General features: G+C 44.2%; 1 long non-coding RNA gene across 2 annotated transcripts in view; it reads right to left on the bottom strand.

Moving 5' to 3' along the window:
- LOC109489590 overlaps positions 1-20,501 on the bottom strand; it is a 42,044-nt gene that overhangs the window by 7,868 nt on the left and 13,675 nt on the right. The window contains exon 1 of one of the 2 annotated variants that reach the window (XR_004628655.1): positions 10,719-10,886. The exons of the other annotated variant lie outside the window; for it this stretch is intronic. This is a non-coding gene — a long non-coding RNA (uncharacterized LOC109489590). Of the gene's footprint in view, positions 1-10,718; positions 10,887-20,501 lie in introns of those variants that run through there. 2 annotated transcript variants of the gene reach the window in all.

Raw genomic sequence — 20,501 nt, 5'->3', positions numbered from 1 at the left:
GGGTGTGTCAGATTGACACATATATACGTCTAGTTTAACGGAGCTAAATTTGGAAGTGAACAAAGTACTGCATGCATCCAGATGAATTCTGTTCATAGAAAGCTTAGGACTAGGAAAATGAATTTTATCCCTTCTCCGCACGGTCCCTGGATTTAGCCTCACTGGTTCCTTTGCTCCAGAAATACTTATTGTGTGACAAGGAGGGTTGTAAGTATCAAGAATGCAAAATCCAGAGGCACCTGGGTGGCTCAGTCAATTAAGCATCCAACTCTTGATTTCGGCTCAGGTCATGATCTCACCGTTGTGAAATCGAGCCCGCGTGGGGCTCCGGGCTCAGCAGGGAGTGTGCTTGAGATTCTTTCTCTCCCTCTGCCTCTGCCTCTCTCGCTCTCTCTCATAAATAAATATATCTTAAAAAAAATACAGAATGCTTCCCCCCAAAAGAGCTTATAGGGTGCAGGGATTGACAAACACACGAATCAGTGACAAACAAGCATAATCATATGTAATAAATGATACCATTAGAGCCTTGAACTCGCACATGATGAAAAAGAAGCAGCACAAAGTGTGATAAAAATGGGAAGGCTGCCTCCAATCCTGACCTCCAGCTAAGGAAATGGTTTTCTAGTGAGAAGACCTCTGAATTAGACATTAAGAATGCCCGGGGGTTGACCTGTCACGGAAAGAAAAAAGGTAGTTCCTGTTTGAGACGAGAACATGTGCAAGGCACGGAGGCGTTAAATTGCAAGGCATTAAATTACATTCGAGGAGCTATAGGCACATCTCATGACTCGAGAGAACGGTACACGCATAGCTTATCCATTCGGCATTGTTTAGTATTCAAAGTCCTACACAACATAGTTTGGAAAGATACAGAAGAGAAGATTTAGCAATCTATATTGAAAAGAGATGGCCTGGGGACAAAAGGTTACCATTCAACAGAGAATACTTACTGAGACAACAGAGAGGAAAAAATGAAAGCAGGACACCCCCTCCGAGCACTATATCAAAAACTAACGATGTACTTATATGCAGGCCAATTGAACATAATAATAAAAAATATAAATAAATAAATAAATAAATAAATAAATAAATAAATACCGCCCCCACCAAAAAAAGGAATTACAATGTGATTTATCAGAATACTTTGGAAGTGGGATCATTTNCAGATGCTTAACAACTGTGTCACCCAGGTGCCCCAGAACCTCCACCTTTTTTTTTTTTTTAATTTTATTTTATTATATTGTGTTAATCACCATACAGTACATCCCCAGATTCCGATNTTAAATAAATAAATAAATAAATAAATACATAAATACCGCCCCCACCAAAAAAAGGAATTACAATGTGATTTATCAGAATACTTTGGAAGTGGGATCATTTTATTAACTGGGTTTTTCTGGTGGAACAATCACCTTTTTTAACANAATCACCTTTTTTTAACAATACCCTTGAAACGTCTCCTTCAAAATTGATACAGTTTTTTTTTCTCCTAATTAAATACAGCATTTAGAATGATGTCTGGTAAAAGTAAGGATTCCCTATTCGTGGCAGTGGGAATAGCAGTAGAAAGTAGTTCTAGTAACAGTAGTCATCGTGGTGGTGGAAGGAGTGATCCTTACAGCAGTCGCGCGAGCTAAAGTAATAGCAGTAGTAGTATATGGATAATAGTCAAGCAAGATATAACTTGGCCTTGTTGACTCTGAAACATGAAAAAACCTCAGAGTGCTTATGAAAAAAGTAATCTTTCTCTTTGGCCAGGCATGTAACTGAATGCTAGGGCAAACTTCAACCTGATCAGAGAAGCCTAGAGTTAAAGAAGTCAGGTCCCTAAAAATTTGCTTTCAAAATGTCTCTGTTATCAACCTCATTATCATCTCTCCTCATCTTCTCTCCAGATTCCCCAAATCTCCACTCTGGAGGAATAGACACTCCCTCTCTATGCTCACTAGGCACTTTTCTCATGAACACAGTTCTCTATTTGCTTCTTTGCTCCAGACTGTGCCTCCTTGAAACTGTAATTCGTGTCTTTTCCATGTGGGTGCCCCAGGCATTCAACAGCCTTGTTGGATCACAGCAAAAGTTCAATGAATCACCGTTGCACTTAATAGACTCTCCTTGTTATTTGTCTCCCTCTGCGGAACGTAAAGATAAAACTCTGGAGAACTGAAATTTCAAAAGACTAGGCTCTGGCCATTGAATTTTTGCTCTCCCAGAGGGCTGTGGACTGACGATGTAAAGTCCATCTGTAACAAGCACAGAAAATGTTACATCTTAGCGCTCAATCACAGAGTTCACAATGCATGGGCGTTCACGTAAGGTCTGACAGTGCTTGAAGGATATCTTAATGTTCCAAAAAATATCAGAAATCAATCGAAAAGAGAAAATCTCAGCATCAGTTGAGTGACCTGAGGATGTTGGTGTATGAGATCCTTCATATCCACCCACCAAAGGACTTCCAAAAAGAGGAGGAGAATCCAGGGCCTGGCTGTTTGCCCACCAACAGGGCATGACAGCAATAAAGAGGACAGTTCCACAGGGAGGAGGATAGGGAGACATTGCTGGACAGGCAGGGGTGGGGGACAGCAACCCACGCCGATCATCCAGCCAGCATGGCCACAGGAGCTGAAGAAGCAGGAAGCAGAGACAGAGAAGGCCATGACAGGGAGTCTGGGAGGCTTGAGCGTCCATTTCAGCAAGCATGGATTGCCACCCCCACGGACTAATCTGCTGGTCAGCGATCTCCTGCCAGCCTGGGTTCTAGGACAGAATCCAGCCCCTGGGAAGATAGGTGGTAGGAGAGATGAACAAGCTAGGAATGGAATGGAACTCGAAATGGAATCACAGTCATTGCCCGTCTAGGGAGCACTTGTCATCCTCCAGGTGCTACAGTAGAGGCAGAGATATAGGGGCAAACACGAGGCCAACCTCAACCTTGCAGGGGGAACTCACAGAGGGGAGACATGTCAAATAAACCAAGATTTATAGTATAACATGGTAAGTTCCCCAGTAAAATGAAATAACTAAAATGTGCTGAGTGCTTAGTAAGTAGCAGTAACTACCTAAAGATCCTTGTACATATGACTCCGTGTAGTCTCAGTAACAGAGTCCATTTGAATAATTCAATAGAAAGAATTTAATACAGGTACTTGGTTACAAAAGTACTCAGAAAGCTGCATCACCAAATAGACAATGACAAGACAACCCGAAGAGTTGGGTTGCACCACCTACGGGGGTGCAGGTTGGGCGGACACAGGGATGAGCTGGTGTTTCCAGAGCTGAGGAGCCAGAGTGACCAGGAGAAACTCAATCCACAAACGGAGGCTACCCAGCAGGGGCTGGGACTTTGGAGGATTGATTCTCCCTTCCCTGGCCCTCCAATCCCTTGCCAGTGTCTCCCATTGACTGAACACAGCTGGGAGGCAAGAGATGTGTTTTAGAGGAATAGTGAGTAAGGGATCTGAGAATAAACTGGTAAGTGACCAGCACAAACCCAGTGAGGTGGGTGCTATTGTAAGGAATGCAGATAACGAAATTAAGTCACAGAGGAATAAAAACACCTGTTCAGGATCACAGAGTTGAACCCCAGAGCCCATGTTCTCATCCATCTTGCCCCACAGCCACTCATAGACAAATAATGGAGTTCAGTGGGAACATTAATTTAGCTGGAGTGGGGAGATGGTCAGGGACCAAAGAGTCTCCCAGGAGACCAGAGAAAATACTTGGTCCCAAGAACGGGATTACAGAAGAGATTCAAGCTCGGAAAATTTTCAGCCTCGGGAACTAGGAAACAGTACAGTACCTGGTACACATAGAAGATTTAACAAATGAATGTATTGAATTTATAAATGGATAAATGGGCCCCCTAAGTTGAATGATATCTGGGGTGAAGAATAAGTGGTAACCCCAAAACTAAGAGGGATGACTCACCATCACCAAAGGGCTCAATGCCCCTGTCAGTCTACGAAGGAAGACAGGATGGGGAGTAGCAGTTGGTGTTTGTTGATCCCTTGTATCATTGTGCACGTGTAGTATGGGCATTATGTCATTTATACCATCAGGACCTAATGCCATCGGGACTATAATTTCACCATTTTACAGATGAGAAGCCTAAGACTCCAGAGTTAAGCAACTTGCCCAAGGTCAGCCAGTAATTAGGAGAGCCAACATTCAAACCCAAGACCTCCTGCTTCAGTTTGGATTAGCCGGGGAACTAGGGTGGACAGAGACTGCAGAAGGGAAGGGAGAGGATGCCCCTTCAACCCATTTACAGAGAACTGAGGAAGGATGGAAGAAGGAACCAATGGGGTTGTGGGCTGGAAGAAGCCAAATAATGAAAAATGAAATTATTAAGAGGCCAACAAAAATCCTTTCCGAATTCTCCCTTTGCAAAGGCAATTCCTCTTGTGCTTTGATCTTTGACCTGGACCCATACAATTAATTCCACATCATATTTCTGCATATTGCTCTCCAAGGAGAATTGAGTTTACACTTCCCCCCAATCCAAACCATAACAGTACTTAATTAGGTGATAATTTATGTAGTACTTAGCATGAACTTTTGGCACTTGCTGGAGAAGGCTGTACAAGTGTACACATGTTATCACCTGACTACATCAAGTAACGGGGCCTGGGCATTGGTGAGGTGTCTTGGGCTTTACAAGGTATCGAATGACTTTTATAACCCTGTAGTACCTGGCTTTCTAGTAGGCAGAACTGTCTCCAGTGTGTATTAATATACTGAATATTATGCCCACATGCACTTAAAACACTGATTCCGAGCACTTCAAAACAACAAGGAGCCTGGAAAATTGGAGAAACAGATGTTGGATGAATAGTCAGCCTTCTCAGGGTCTATCATTCAACTTCAGGCAAATGGTGCAACAGCAGAAGGGGATCGCTCAGACCTTCACGGTGGAAAATAAACAGCACATTCCCCGCTGGCAGACATGGTCTGTGGTGATAATGAGGCTCTGCACGCTTGGCTCCAACCCTCACGCCCCAGCCTTGTCGACGAGACAGACCCAGAAATGGCTCTTTCTCAGGCATCCCGTTAGGGCTCAGAAGGTCATGCCTGTGTGGCCCCAAAACATTGCAGATGCTTGTTTACATTCCACGTGCTTGTCAAGAGAGGAAATCCTGAAAAATGGCAGATGCCTGAACTTCAGTGAGTGTACAAGCTTGGGTCTAAGCCTCTGCAAGATAGAACCTCGAAGAACATCTGCCAGTCATCCTTGATTCTCATTATGCTCATGAACAAAAGTAGAAAGACATAGGAAGGCATGTTATTTTGGCTCCTAGATACAGCATTGCATCTGTCCTCTCTCTAAACTAAAATCAGTTCCCAGAGAAAGGACCGTCACAGACTTGACCTTCTTCCATTGACTCCAGGAAGAAACAGAAGGATGGAGAGAACATGGAACCTGTGTCCCATTCTGAGCACCACCAGTATGCTCCAGCCCCATGGCCTTCAGCGGGCTAGACAAAGTAGCTCATATCTGAGGATCTCGGATGGAAGGAAATCCACAAAGATGACTCATACTATAAGTCAGGATCCCCACACACCGCTGATGGCCGTTCCCAGCAAATTCAGATCCCTCCTTAAGGTCACTCCCTCTCTGAGCCAGGTCCACCTGGCATATCTCCCTTGATTTTATCTCCTAGCTGGGGTCGTGCTGCCATGTCATGGATGGACTGGACTTTTGACATGTGCCATGCAACTCTGCCCCCCTGCAGGCCCTAAGGACTGCAGCTGGGGGATGTTCCCGGCTCCCCCCCACCCCGGCAGGCCTCCCTGAGACCACCACGTCCTTGCACGGGCTCCTCAGTTTATCTGAGTCTCTGCTCGGGCACACCCTCCATCCTCCTGTGGTCAAAAGGAAAGCAAGCAGAGGCTAAAAAATTCAACTATGAGATTAAAATTGAAAATGAACCCTCTTTTCCCTTCCTGGTATCCTTCAGTCAAAAATAGAAGTAGAAAGTCCTAGCTACTACTCCTACAAAAATACTACAAGTCTAGTGCGGGTCTCAAATAGTGTTGAACCCAAGCCTGTAATAGTTTCATAAACCATATGCTTGTTCTTTCTCCAAGAATTCTTTTAAAATTGAAAATAAGTAAAACATTGTTCTGGGTGCTCTGAGGAAAACAAAAATGAATAATGTGCACTGTCTTTATGGAGTTTACAACCGAGCTCAAGAATTAAGATACAAGAGCTGTGACTCCAGCCAATCCAGAATCCCAGATGACTGACATCCCCGGACTGGAAGATTTCTCAAAGAACATCGAGTCTAACAGCCTCTTTGCCTCTGCTTGAGCACCTCCGGGACTAGAGAACTCATGACTTTTTGGTTCAAAACATTTCATCTTTGAACAACTCTGGATGCTGGACATTTTTTACATAAAATTGAATTATATTCATCTGGGGATTCTGCCAATAAGTTTACAGTGTAATCTCTTAGGAAAACTTAAGTATTCTCTAGTCATCCTGTTGGGCATCCATTACTTAAAACTGTTTATTACCTCTCCACTGTACAAAATTCTTATTTTTTTCAGACATGATATCTCTAATTCCTGAATCATTTCTTATGCTGCATTACACTTTTCATAATTATCCTGTTCACTTTTCTCTTAATTCTGTTCAGCTAGCCTATCCTTTTGAGAATATGGAATGATGCCAATATGTAAGATATGGTTCAATTAGAATAGAGAAGAGTGAAGTTGTTCCCCCTCTTTCCCTCAGGACTATATTTTAGTGATAAAGCATTCAACTTTTTTGAGAGCCACCTCATACGTTACAAATTTACTGCAGTTGAGATCCTGAAGCGTGCTGATGTAATGTGATGACATAGTTTATTTATCTATATTTATCTATATGGTTGGTTTGGGGAAACCAGCCATTTGCCACTGACTGAATTACCTCCAGCCCACTGCTCCCATTTATTTGTCTTACTAATCCTGGATCCCTGTTCCACCACCCAACCTTCCAATTTAGGCCATATTCTCCATGTTGGTTTTGCCAGCCTATGTGCTTAGCAGATTTCCTACTGCAGATATAAATGTTAGTGAGAACAGGGCTAGGGACAAAGCAGATATAAATGTTAGTGAGAACAGGGCTAGGGACAAAGCTCTGAGGCACACTGCAAGGAAATATCCTCTGCTCTGAAAGATATCTTTCCAGAATCCACCCCCTCGTTCCACCTGCACCTCCCTCACCCTCCCTGAAGCTACCTTCATATTGCAATAGGATGAATGTAAACCCAAAGTTTAATCCTTCCTCCATCTTCACCCTTGCTCCCCACTACCTTCATATTGCAATAGGATGGAATGTAAACCCAAAGTTTAATCCTTCCTCCATCTTCACCCTTGCTCCCCACTACCTTCATATTGCAATAGGATGAATGTAAACCCAAAGTTTAATCCTTCCTCCATCTTCACCCTTGCTCCCCACTACCTTCATATTGCAATAGGATGAATGTAAACCCAAAGTTTAATCCTTCCTCCATCTTCACCCTTGCTCCCCACTACCTTCATATTGCAATAGGATGAATGTAAACCCAAAGTTTAATCCTTCCTCCATCTTCACCCTTGCTCCCCACTACCTTCATATTGCAATAGGATGAATGTAAACCCAAAGTTTAATCCTTCCTCCATCTTCACCCTTGCTCCCCACTACCTTCATATTGCAATAGGATGAATGTAAACCCAAAGTTTAATCCTTCCTCCATCTTCACCCTTGCTCCCCACTACCTTCATATTGCAATAGGATGAATGTAAACCCAAAGTTTAATCCTTCCTCCATCTTCACCCTTGCTCCCCACTACCTTCATATTGCAATAGGATGAATGTAAACCCAAAGTTTAATCCTTCCTCCATCTTCACCCTTGCTCCCCACTACCTTCATATTGCAATAGGATGAATGTAAACCCAAAGTTTAATCCTTCCTATCTTCACCCTTGCTCCCCACTACCTTCATATTGCAATAGGATGAATGTAAACCCAAAGTTTAATCCTTCCTCCATCTTCACCCTTGCTCCCCACACCCTATACTCAAAGGCACAACCAGACTCTGTTGACACCAAGCCAAATCATCTACGCCTCTGATACCCAGCCTCCAACAGCTTCCCATCCCAACCCCAATAAAAGCAGAAGCCTTCTCCCACCTCACCACCTACCTCTTTCTCAACCTCGGGCACTCTGCTCAGCCAAACTGGACTCCTTGCTCATGCCCAAACACCCTAGGTAAGCTCTGGCTTAGGGATCTCCGCACTCGCACTTCCTTCCGATCCTTCCGTCAAATAATCCGTGGCTCGCTCTCTCACCAAGTCAAGTCATTTCAATGGCACCTGCTGATTATATGCCCTGACCAACCGTCCTGGTGCACTCTCTCCCTGTGCCCTGCTTCACTTCTCTCTGTGGCCCTTATCCATATCTACTGCTGACCCAAGATCAAACTCACATGTCTTTCATGGTTATTGGTTGTCTCTACTAGAATGTGGTCTATTGAGGTATACTGTTTACTGGTGCCTCTCTAGTGCCCTGTGGCACGTGACACAATGTGGGCATTCATTACACATTTGGTGAATGAATGAGTGATCCTCCAGTGAGATGATTGGTAGCTTATTCATATTGCTAGGTCTCACTCGTCATTTATTTAGGGAGCAGGTGGGCACATGTAAGGTTGGCATGGGGAAGCAGAGTCTCAAAGCAGGCTGTCAAAGCATTTATTCAGGCTCCAAGTTGCATCTACATTCCTAAACCGTGCAGGTAGTTCTCCTCTCATTAGCTCTCCCCTCTTGGCTGAAATGACCACCCTCCACCCTCAGCCCCAACCCATGGAAGCTGCAGACACAGACGTTCTTTATGGGCTGTTGCCCATACCCCCAAATCCCACCCACAAACTTAGGGCCTTACCTTCTCTCAATAGCCTCATTAACCAGGCAGCACCTTGGAGAAGGCAAAGGAAAAGCCTCAGGCAAATTTATCCGGCACTTTCACTGAAATTTCATTTGTACTTCAATTAAACCAAAGACCTAGAACCCCACAAGGAATAAAGGTGGCCTTATTTTCCATACTCTCTGAATGATTGTCAATGGAAGCCTTTGTGCTGTCTATCCAAAAGGTCTTGGAAGCCTAGAGCCTCTCTCTAGCAGGTACCAACTGATTTGGGATAGCAGTTATGAGCAGGAAACCCATAATCGGGCATCTGGGGTTCAAGTCCCAGATCCACCACTTTCTAACTAGATGACAGGTAGCTCAGCCTCCCTGGACCTCAATATCATCATATGAAATCCGAGGGCAGTGATTGTACCCACCTCACAGATGACTGAAATTGTAATGCCATATAGTGCCTGGGACCTAGGAAACATTGAATGGATATTAGCTAACAGTACGATCTATCAATTTAATATTTAAAAGCTTCTTTTAAAAACTGAATACGTCCTCTATCTCAAACACTGTGCTATGTTTGGGAATGAGGAGAAAAGATGAATCACAGCTCATGCCCCCAAGGAGCACGGAGTCCAGATGGTTAAAGTATCAGCCAGGATCAGGGCGGGAAGCAGAGAGCATGCTCAGTAGGATTTGTGAGTAGACTTTAAAGATGAGACCATTTACAGGGGGGTTTTCAGAGCTAAAGAAGCCGCATGGCTTGTCGAGGCACCCAGAGACTAGCAACAGCAGGGAAATGCAACCTCACACGAGCTTGGAAAGGCGAGAGAGGAAATCAGAGAGGGAGACAAACCGTGAGAGGCTCTGGACTCCGGGAAATGAACTAGGGGTTTACAGAGGGGAGGGAAGTGGGGGGATAAGGTAACCAGGTGGTGGGTATTGAGGAGGGCACATGTTGTGATAAGCACTGGGTATTATACACAACTAGCGTATCGTTGGACACTACATCAAAAACTAATGATGTACTATACGGTGGGTGACTGGATGTGATGAAAAAATAATAATTGTTTTTAAAAAAAGGCAAGAGAGGTGGCACCTGGCTGCCTTAGTCAGTTAAGTGTCTGTCTTCAAATCAGGTCATGATCTCAGGGTCCTGGGATCAAGCCCCACATTGGGCTCCCTACTCATTGGGGAACCTGCTTCTCCCTCTGCCCCTGTCCCAGCTCGTGCTTTCTCTCTCTAAAGTAAATAAATAAAAATCTTTAAAAAAGAAAAGAAAAGGTAAGAGAGGAAACAGTGCTACTGGAGTGAATCCATTTGAGATCAGAACCCTGAAAGGGATTGTCTGACACTGTCAGCACATCCTGAATCAGGAATGGAGGGAGAGAAATAAAGGCATCACCTCCCATCTCCTCTCTCTCTCCTATTCCCTCTCTGTGCTTCCCAACCAGAAGCAGAAAACAAAGGAGCCTGCGTGGAGCAGCTCCTGGAGGGAGAAGGCGGAGGGTGTATACAGGTAAGGTGATTGAGAATAACTGACACAAGGAGTAAGCCACAGTCATTTTACTATATATCAGTGCTTGCACTAATTGCTTTGCATAAATCGTCTCTTCTAGTCAAAACAAAACTTAGAGTAGGGTCTACATTTCCTTCCACACTTCTCAGAAGAGGAAGCTGAGACTCCAGGAGACCAAGTGGCTTTTCCAAGTTTGTACCGTCTAGCTTGGTCTTTCTGTGGGTTCTGAGAGTGCTCTTCCCATTGGGCCACAGTGTCCCCTTCATCCATTCAACAAATGTTTATGGCTTTCTGTAGCACAGACAGTAATACTCACCCAATATTGAATCTTCTTGTATTTTCCTCCTTGTACAGTTAGGTGTAGCCATGATCTGAAGCCATTCGTTATGACCAATGAAACATGAGTGGAAGTTACATGTATCATGTCCAGCTTGAGACCACGAAGAGGCTATGCATAAATCCTGCGTCTCTCTCTTCTACGGACGTAGCACTGAGGAGATTATGAACTCCAGATCAGAGATGCTCAAGCCCCTCCCAGCCTAGATCCCTGAGTGACTGTGTGGAGAAGCACCTCCTGCTGTCATTCATGTTACATTAGCAAAGGTAAGAAACTGTTGTGTTAATTCACTGACTTTGGGGTTATTTGTTACTCAGCATATCCTAATCTGTCCTAATACATGAGCTAACTTCATGTCAATTTCTTTGTGGTGCAGAGAGGGCGACAGTAAACAATGGTTCCATTACTCTCGGACTTTCAGACAATGCCATACAAAAACTTCATATAATGACAAGTGGATAAAGGAGGAATTATTCTTCAGAAGTAAAAAAGGATAACTGACAAGATGCTTTAGCTCTCTTGAAGGACAAGTGGAAATTTACCAGCAGATAAGGGACAGAAATAACTTTTTTGGAAGACAAATGCCAATGCAAATACTCGGAGATTTGCAACATCAGGTGGTGAGAAGCTGGAAGGTCCCACCGTTGAATGGAATCCAAAATTAAACCAAGTTTCTGATATGATTGAGTCTGGATCACCAAAACACAATCTAGAGGGGAAGTGGATAAAACCTTCAATAAAATAAAATGAAGAAAGTGGGTGCACAGGTGGCTCAATTCACTGAGCATCTGACTCTTGATTTTGGCTCAGGTCATGATCTCAGCGTTGTGAGATCATTGAGCTTTGAGTCAGCCTTCGTGCTCAGTGCAGAGCTTGCTTGAGATTCTTTCTCTCCTTCTCCCTCTGCTCCCCCCAATAAATAAATAAATCCTTAAAAATACTAAAAAATAAAAATGAAAAATAAAATGAAAAAAGAAACTATTAGAGCACTGAATCAACTTTTAACAGTACAGAGTAACCAAAGCCCTACCTGTTATCACATGAAAATCTAGAAATTTAAAGTGGGATTTGAGTGTGTTGGACTACACAACCTGGTTCAAGGGTTTGCTGTTAGCGGTGGCAAGTATCAGTGGCAGTGATAGCAGCTTTCGTTATAAAAGAAGTAACAGCACAAGAGTAGCTGAGCGCTGAACAGTGCCTATCTGGCATTAGCGACTTGCATGCGTTATTACTGTTTCGTTTGCTTATCGAACAAGCTATGTGCCAAATATCGTTCCAAATTATTCAGGTTTCATTAGAACCTTAAGTGGTAGGTATTACTATTATTTATATCCCTTTTTTGCAGAAGAAAAAACTATATAACACAGAGAGGTTACATAGCTTACCCAAGGACACATAGCTAAGAAGCAGCAGAGCTGGTCTAAGGCAATGTAACTCCAGACCTCTTGCTGTCTTGAGAATGCTGCTTTCTGTTATCATTAAATACCCACCATCGGTATTTTATTGTTGTTATTGTTATTATCCCATTTTACAGATGAGCAAATAGGTTCACAGAACAGGATCTTGGTCAATGTCCCATGACTACTTTGTACCAGAGCCCAGGTACAAGCCAGACCTATGGACTCCAGGGCCCGTGCCCTTACGTGGCCCTCCATGTGAGTTTTTGGCATTGTGCATTTCTGATCAAGTCATACAAACTTGCCTGGGCCTAAATCTACTTCCAAAAAGCTTTGCTTACTGAGGTTAGGGTTGCAGTTCATGAAAACCCATAAACCAACCAATAGCCATTGAACACCTACTAGGCATCAGACAAAAGGTATCAAGCCATATAAACTGTCCCCAGTTCAGGATCTTGTGCTCTGTTGGAAGCAAGGCACACTCTCTAATTTAGTAAAACAAACCCAGTAGTATGGAGCCGTGGGTAATAGGTGGCAAGCAATTACAGAAATGTCAGAAAGGACTCTAGGAGAACATGGAGAACACATTGGGCCAAGGTCGATGGGAATGGTCTTAATGAATAGAGAGGAGACCATGACATTACTTAGGGTTTGAATCCAGCGTAAAGGCAGAAAAGACCAGGCTCAGTGGGAGTGGTGGGACACAGGAGGTATAATTGGTGAGGACCAGTGTGGGGACCTCCGAATCCCAAGCTAAGGAATGGCGTTCTGCTCCGTGATAAGCGGGTCAGTCTGATAAGAAGCTAGAGCTTTGGGGCGCCTGGGTAGCACAGTCATTAGCCGTCTGCCTTTGGCTCAGAGCGTGATCCCGGTGTTCCGCGATCGAGCCCCACATCGGGCTCCTCCACTGGGAGCCTGCTTCTTCCTCTCCCACTCTCCCTGCTTGTGTTCCCTCTCTTGCTGGGCTGTCTATCTCTGTCAAATAAATAAATAAATAATCTTTAAAAAAAAATAAAAAAAAAGAAGCTAGAGCCTTAACCCAACAGGACTTGGTATAGACACCACTGGGTGTCACCAGCCTCGTCACCAGCCCCTTGGAAACACTGCTGGAGAGAGAATCTTTACAGCGTCAGTTACTCCGCCTTCAGAGTGGGTTCCTTGGGAGTGGCCAGCACACAGGCCTCAAGGAATGAAAGAGAGGGGCGCCTGGGTGGCACAGCGGTTAAGCGTTTGCCTTCGGCTCAGGGCGTGATCCCGGCATCATGGGATCGAGCCCCACATCAGGCTCCTCCGATATGAGCCTGCTTCTTCCTCTCCCACTCCCCCTGCTTGTGTTCTCTCTCTCGCTGGCTGTCTCTATCTCTGTCAAATAAATAAATAAAATCTTAAAAAAAAAAAAAAAGGAATGAAAGAGAAACAGAGGGGGAAAGGCATTGGGGGAGAGGAGTGAGCAAAGAGAAAGCACTTAGAGTGGAGACAGAGCCCAAGTTATGTCTACTCATGACCAATCCAACCAAAAGTTAACCTTAAAACAAAGTGTCTCTCGAAATGCAAGTGAGTATTATTGAATTGCTCCATTACCATCAGGACTGTTTTCATTTTTAAGCACGTGTGTGGTCGCCTCCACATTGACGGACTATTCACAGCCAGGGAAAACACCCCCAAAATCATTTTCCAGGGCATCTGTGCCCTTGTGGAGGCTGCCACGAGGTTTTAATTGCATTGGATTGAATTTCAATGAAAGGAGTAGAAACAGTGCATTTTCAAGAACTAATAACTCTGTAATTTTGTAGGTGGGGCGCACTTTTTTGGCACAAATAGGCAGGAGGCATCTGCATTTCTCTACAGCAGCCGTTCTCATTTGGAACAAGACCAGGACTATCAAAAGTGCATGCTGTTCCTTTCTGACTCCCTCAGAGGACCCTGGAGGAAATGTGTCTAGAGAGGGTCCTGCTTGATGGGAGGAGTCCTGGGGAGGTTTGCTAGATGGGGGCAGGGGGAGCTGCAGGAGAAGCCAGGAGGTGGTGGTCCAGCCTCACTGAGTCCTGGGTTTCCTGGTCAGCTTCTCAGTGATGTCTACACTCTTCGCTCCCAGGTCATTCGTTTCCACTGAATCCACCCAGTTCTCCCAGTGCTGGCCACACAATTGGAAGGAGGATGCAAGGAGAAGCAAAGAACAGTGGGCTTTTGCCAGGAGATCCGACTGTGGCATCCTAGAGCCGAAAGAATGCTGGTGTGGGTCCCAGAGTAAGTCAGTTCACCTTTATGCATCGTGATTTCTTCCTCCATGTGATGGTTATGGACCTTCCGAAATCCTGTGATCTATGAGCCCTTTGTATGTCATTCCAGTCCTCCCTCAGCAGGACCAGAATTTGCCTGCCCCTCCACCCTGCATCATACAGATGCTCCACCCCTTCCCAAACCCACCCTCGATTTGTTTCACTGGCTCTCTCCTTTATCCACAAACTCCCACTGGACTTTCTAACTTTGAAGCAAATTCCCTTCTGCTTCCCTAAAGCCAGCTTTCTCTTCAAGTCTCCTGCTGGCCAGACATCAGTAGCCGGGGCCCCGCAGGAAGGGAAAATTCCACCTGCAGAGAGTCCCTTAAGTGTTGTCTTCTGCCCCATTGCATCCCCAGTGGCTGGGAACAAACCGGGCACACAGTATTTACGGATTCATCTAGAGATCTAGTCTCTAGGTCACTGTCTTTGAAACATCCTGGGTCCTGGGCATGCTTGAGGGTCTAACGAAAGCTGTGGAGAAGTCTCTTCCCAGAAAAATACTTGTGCAAAACCGGGAGGCCATCCAGGCAGGTCCAAACCATGATGTCCAAAGAGCATGGGTAACTATTATGGGATTCAGAACATTCTCATCACCAGAAATCCAGACTTTGACCTTCAGTTTAGTGCAAAAGCTAGTTAAGGGTGTTCTTATTGTGAATACCTGCCTTTTTTTTTTTTTTTTTTTTTTTTGGGGGGGGGGGGGGGGGGGGGGGNAGGATCTGACTTCTTTTTCTTTAGGGAATTGTCTTGTCCCTGCTCTGTGTGATTGTGATGTGGCTATCAGTCAGGTGATGTTACCTTTCCAGCTCGAGGAGGCACAGCCTGACTGGTCAAGGTGGCAACTGTGATTGGTCTGGCAGGACCCAAGTCGGGCCAATTAGAGCATTTTTAGGGGATCCCTGCAGATGACTGGAACCAAGAACCACATTCTTTTCTCTGGGATTGCTATGAATGGAAATGCTACAAGCTTAGAGCAACCAGAAATGATTCTTACTGCCGTGAGGCGAGAGCATTAACCCCCACTTGGCAGACAACTGGGATCTGGAGGGGCCGCTGCAGAGACACTAAAGCAGGGAAGAGTGGGCTCAAGTCCAGTTTGTTGGAATGACCCAGCCAGAAGGAGAAGAAGGGCTGTGATCCAAGGCGCCAGCCCCCAGACTCCTGCTCTGCCACAGCAGCGGGCTGGAGGGGAGACTGAGCCGAGGGGAGCCCAGCAGCCGTATGGAACCTGAAGGTCTGACCTAGCAGCCGAAGCAACGGCCACTCATCGCCAGGCACTGGACTCGGGCTTTCCATGCACTGTCTCGTGTAATCATTGCCATAAAACTTTAAAGTATTCCGTATATATAAGCTATATATATATATATCCATTGTGATATGTGTGTCTGTGTATATACACGATATCACAATGTATATATATAATTTATGTGTGATATCATATATACCATGTGCCATATACACCACTATATATGATGTATAGCATGTATCTGATGTCACATATAATTTATACACACACACACACACACACATATATCCATCACAACGGAAGGAAGAGAGGTCTTTGAGGGGAAACGGCACAGGTGTGGTGCCAGCATTGAGGGCCTGCTGTGCTTGATTGCACCCCTGACACCCTTCCTTTCCCTTAAGCTTCAGGGCCTGACGAGGAGGGTGGCATATCAAAGGTAAGGACATCTTCAGGTGGGACTCAGGAGCAGACTCAGCTGCAAAGTGTCCCAGACCCAGGAGTAGGGGGAGCGGGGGGGGGTGGTGGCCACATGCAGTGCTGGCTCCCCCCACCCACTCCCTGCCTAGACCCCAGGGGAGCACAGAGGGGACACACAGCAAAGCCAGTGCTGCCCCCAGGAAGCCTGTAACCTAGTCTGTGTGGGCTTCAAGCCCAAACAATCTTATCTTGTCTTTTAAATTGTCTTAAGTGGCTTTTTAATTTTTTTTAATCACGTGTCTGGTACAGAGGGGACTTCATTCCCTGCTCTGCTACTAATGTGAGGATACCATATACATTCTCATCACTCCCCAACAAATTATGAATACCTGGGGGCTGGAGTCCTGTGTCGGCCCTCCTGGTGTCCCCCGCGGGGTCCTACGGTACTTGGGAGGCTTCAATAAATAATCCTTGGGAGGGTAAATACCACACAGCAAGGTGCCACTTTTCCCCCCTCTATTATAAAAATAGGGCAGGAGAAAAGCATTTATTGTACTAAATTATTTGTAGCAGCATATTTCACTCTAAAGAAATCAGCAAGCCCCTATTACTCTAGGCCTATGGCCAGGTCTTTAAAATATCTTTGTTATAGTAATATTTTTCTAACTGTATTTTCTATAATAAGATTTGACCTTAATTTGTTCTTTTACCACAATTCAAGTCAACCAATTATAGGGCTAGATGCAGCCAATCAAAAGAACACAAGAAATTGAGACCATGTCCTCTAAAACTTCGTTCCTCGGAGATGTTAATAGATGCCACACACACACACACACACACACACACACACACACGAAAGGAGATGTCGCAGGACTCTATAGACCAATGGACTACTTGTTCTCCTTGGTGATTCACAATGTGCCTTAGCATATGGAAGGCTGACAAGTCCCAAAGGAAAGAAAATGATCTTTGGGCACTCAGCAGTTCTCAATTTATTGGAGCAAAACATCCATGAAGACACAGATGAGCCACCTGCTGTGGTCGGAACACCAGCTTGGGAAACTGACCTGGCATCTTCTCCTTATTAAAGTGACGGGGCACTGGAGACCGTGGGCCAGAGCAGCTCACACAGCCTTTGGTATCAGCTAAGGGGACACTGGGGTCCACATCTACCCCCTCAGAGCTACAGTCTGATGTGGACAAATAAAAAAGCCTATGTTGGGGCGCCTGGGTGGCACAGTGGTTAAGCGTCTGCCTTTGGCTGAGGGCGTGATCCCGACGTTATGGGATCGAGTCCCACATCAGGCTCCTCCGCTATGAGCCTGCTTCTTCCTCTCCCACTCCCCTGCTTGTGTTCCCTCTCTCGCTGGCTGTCTCTATCTCTGTCGAATAAATAAACAAAATCTTAAAAAAAAAAAAAGCCTATGTACTCTTGCGACAAGAACTATTTGAGCACCTACTATGTGCCAGATGCTGTTCTAATCATTTGGGATTGATCAGTAAGCATAAAAAGATCAAAATCTGCATTATAAAGTGGGGACAAAAATACCTACATCTCAGAGTTATGAGGCTTAAATGGGGAGAGAGTTTTGAAACACCCGTCAGGATATTAACTCTTTGTAATTGTAAACACGTTAAAAAGTCACCAATCTTTAAAAAGGAGGTAATGAGCTTATTCTAGAAAAATCTAGTATTGGTGTCTGCTGACTTTCACAGGGCCACCACATCTCCCTGGTTCTGTCCCTGAGGCCTTTCCCACCAAAAGCTGCAAATCACTGTGCCAGTACTCAGTTATTAAGGGAAAAGAAGGCATTGCATTTCTTAATAACCCAAGAGGAAGGTATACTGATGGGGGAAACTCGATTGAAGGAATGACCTTCAATGAGGAAAAATCTCAAAGAGGAGGTGTGAGAGGCAAAAGGAAAGGTTATGGAAAAGCAAACATGGCTTTAAGGAAAAAGATGGTGACTCTCTCTAGACTTAACTATTTTCCTGAACCCCAAGACTAACTCCTAAACATCTCTGCCTGAAGTTTCTCAAAGATCCAACCCTGAATCCCCAAACCAAACAGCTCGCTCCTTTAAAGCGAGTTCTTCCTTTTCCACCAAGTTAATGAAACAATGTTATGGGGAAATCATTTGCTCCAGCAGTCAGCTCTGCAATTTCCCTATTGCCTCGCTCGAGCTTGCACCAACAGTAAGACAAAAGAAAGTTACAATCTGTGATGTGGGAGCCACTTTGGGAAACAGACGCAATTCGCATTAAATGCAGCGTTAACATATGTAGAAATGAATGAAGACCAAACAAATGGGAAAAGCAAAAACTATTTACTCAGAGCTTGTTCTACAGCCCAGGAGTCAGCCACCAGCCCTTACAGGCTGTAGTGGAGACTCAGAGGCAGGTGGGAAAGCGTCGCAGTGGGGGGGGGAAAAGGAAGGTTGCAGAACCACCTGGATTGGGAGAGATTGACCTGAGGCACCCGTGTGATTGGTTAGGGGCACATATTCGGCTTTCTCTGATTGGTCCTACTTGTAGCCAGAACAAAAATGAGGGGAGCTGTGAGTTACTAATCAAGTCCTGACTATCTGGGGCCAATAGTTACAGAAGTTACTCTCTAGCATCCTGGAGTGTTACTAAACATAGCAATGTGGCTTCCTGCAAGCCTGACTTCTAGTGGGCTGGCTTTCCAAGCTGTTCACTGTAGATACGGAGATGGATTTCTGGGCAGGTTGCTACAGGTTATGGGTCTGAACGCTGTTTTTATAAAGGCTCCGGACGTTTTCCATTTGTATATTCGGTCTCTCACATATGGTTCAGAAATTCTACTCTTAGGTATTTACCCAACAGAAATTAAAACATGTCTGCAAAAAAACCACACACCTGTGTTTGTAGCAATAGTACTCACGATAACCTAAAAAATGGAAACAATTTGAATGTCCATCAATTGATGAATGAATAACCAAAATGTAGTATATCTATAAAACAGAGTATTATTCAGCAATAAAAAGGACTAACTATTGATACATGCCACATTTAGTGTAAGCTAAGTGAAGAAAGCCAGACACAAAAGGCTGCAAATTCTATGATTTAATTTATGTGCAATATCCAGAATAGGTGAACCCAAAGAGATGGAAAATAGATTCATGGTTGCCAAGAACTAGAAGAGAGGTGAACGGGGCGTGACTACTAATGGACATAGGGTTTCTTTGACAATCATGATTGTGTGACTCCATGAATAGACTGAAAACCACCAAACTGTATGCTTTAAAGGGGTGAATTTTATGGTATGTGATTATATCTCAATAAAGCTGTTATTAAAAAAAAAATCTGTGACACGCATCTATGTTCCATAGTTCCCAAAGGCCTTTCATTAGTTTTGCCAAGTGTATATAAGTGCCTACAATTCAATAAACTCATTGCCTTCCCTGCACTTGTCTTAAAAGTGGTCTAGTTGGAGGAATTATTAGCTGGATTTCACAAACTGACTTTTTGCCCACAGTCCTAGAAATAACTCCTATGTTTAGGATAAAGAAATAAAAGCACAGAAAGTCTTCTTAAAGTTAAGCAACAACAACACAGGAATTTGTGAAAAGAAAGGATTCAATTATAAACTGTGATAATTTATCAAGAATGAGGGTAAATCCTGAAAAATTTCTAAATAAATGACTGAGTCCATTAGAGATGCAGAGATAAAAGGATGAGGTCAGAGGCAATGCCAACGATCTCCAAATTCGAGATTAGTGTTAAAAGCACTTGTGTGCAAAATTGCCATGAACTTCAAACTAATTCCACACCATTAATTTCCAAGTGCTCTGAGCCACACTGACTCTAAGAGACAGACTTTTGTTGGCAGCGCAGCCAGCTGGACTCAATTACTTGTTAATTTTCATTTTTCTTTTGTAGCCACCAATATTTTCTTTCAAAAAAGAGGAGGGCGGACTCTAACCAGTTATCTTAAGAAGCTTTTTTTTAACCTAAGAAGTTGCCATTCTGACTGCTCAGTATGTCTGTTGTCATTTAGAGCAGAGTTCCAGCCTCGATCCGTGGCAATATCTGTCTGCAAGGTAGAGACAGGGGAAGTACACCATCTTGCAAAGAAGCTCTGCCAGTCGGAATTGCGGAGAGGAATTGTGGGAGTTTCAGTGGAACTAATGTACACAATGTGTCTCCTTCCAGGAGCTTCTAGACAAAAATAGAAATGAAAACAAGAATGAAAATGTTCCAGAGCAAAAACAGAATACAATGCCTTTGGTATGCTAAATAATAGTAACAGCACTAGCTAGTAATGCATTTAACATATTACAGGAAGTATAAGTAATTATTATACTTATTGTAATACAATAACATTAACTTACATTTATTGAGCACTTGCTATGTGCCAGGCACTCTTCTAAGTACTTTCTACATGTTAACTCATTTA

Source organism: Ailuropoda melanoleuca, chromosome 11, assembly GCF_002007445.2.
Source record: "Ailuropoda melanoleuca isolate Jingjing chromosome 11, ASM200744v2, whole genome shotgun sequence".
NCBI lineage: Eukaryota > Metazoa > Chordata > Mammalia > Carnivora > Ursidae > Ailuropoda > Ailuropoda melanoleuca.
This window is presented reverse-complemented; position numbering and strand designations above follow the sequence as displayed.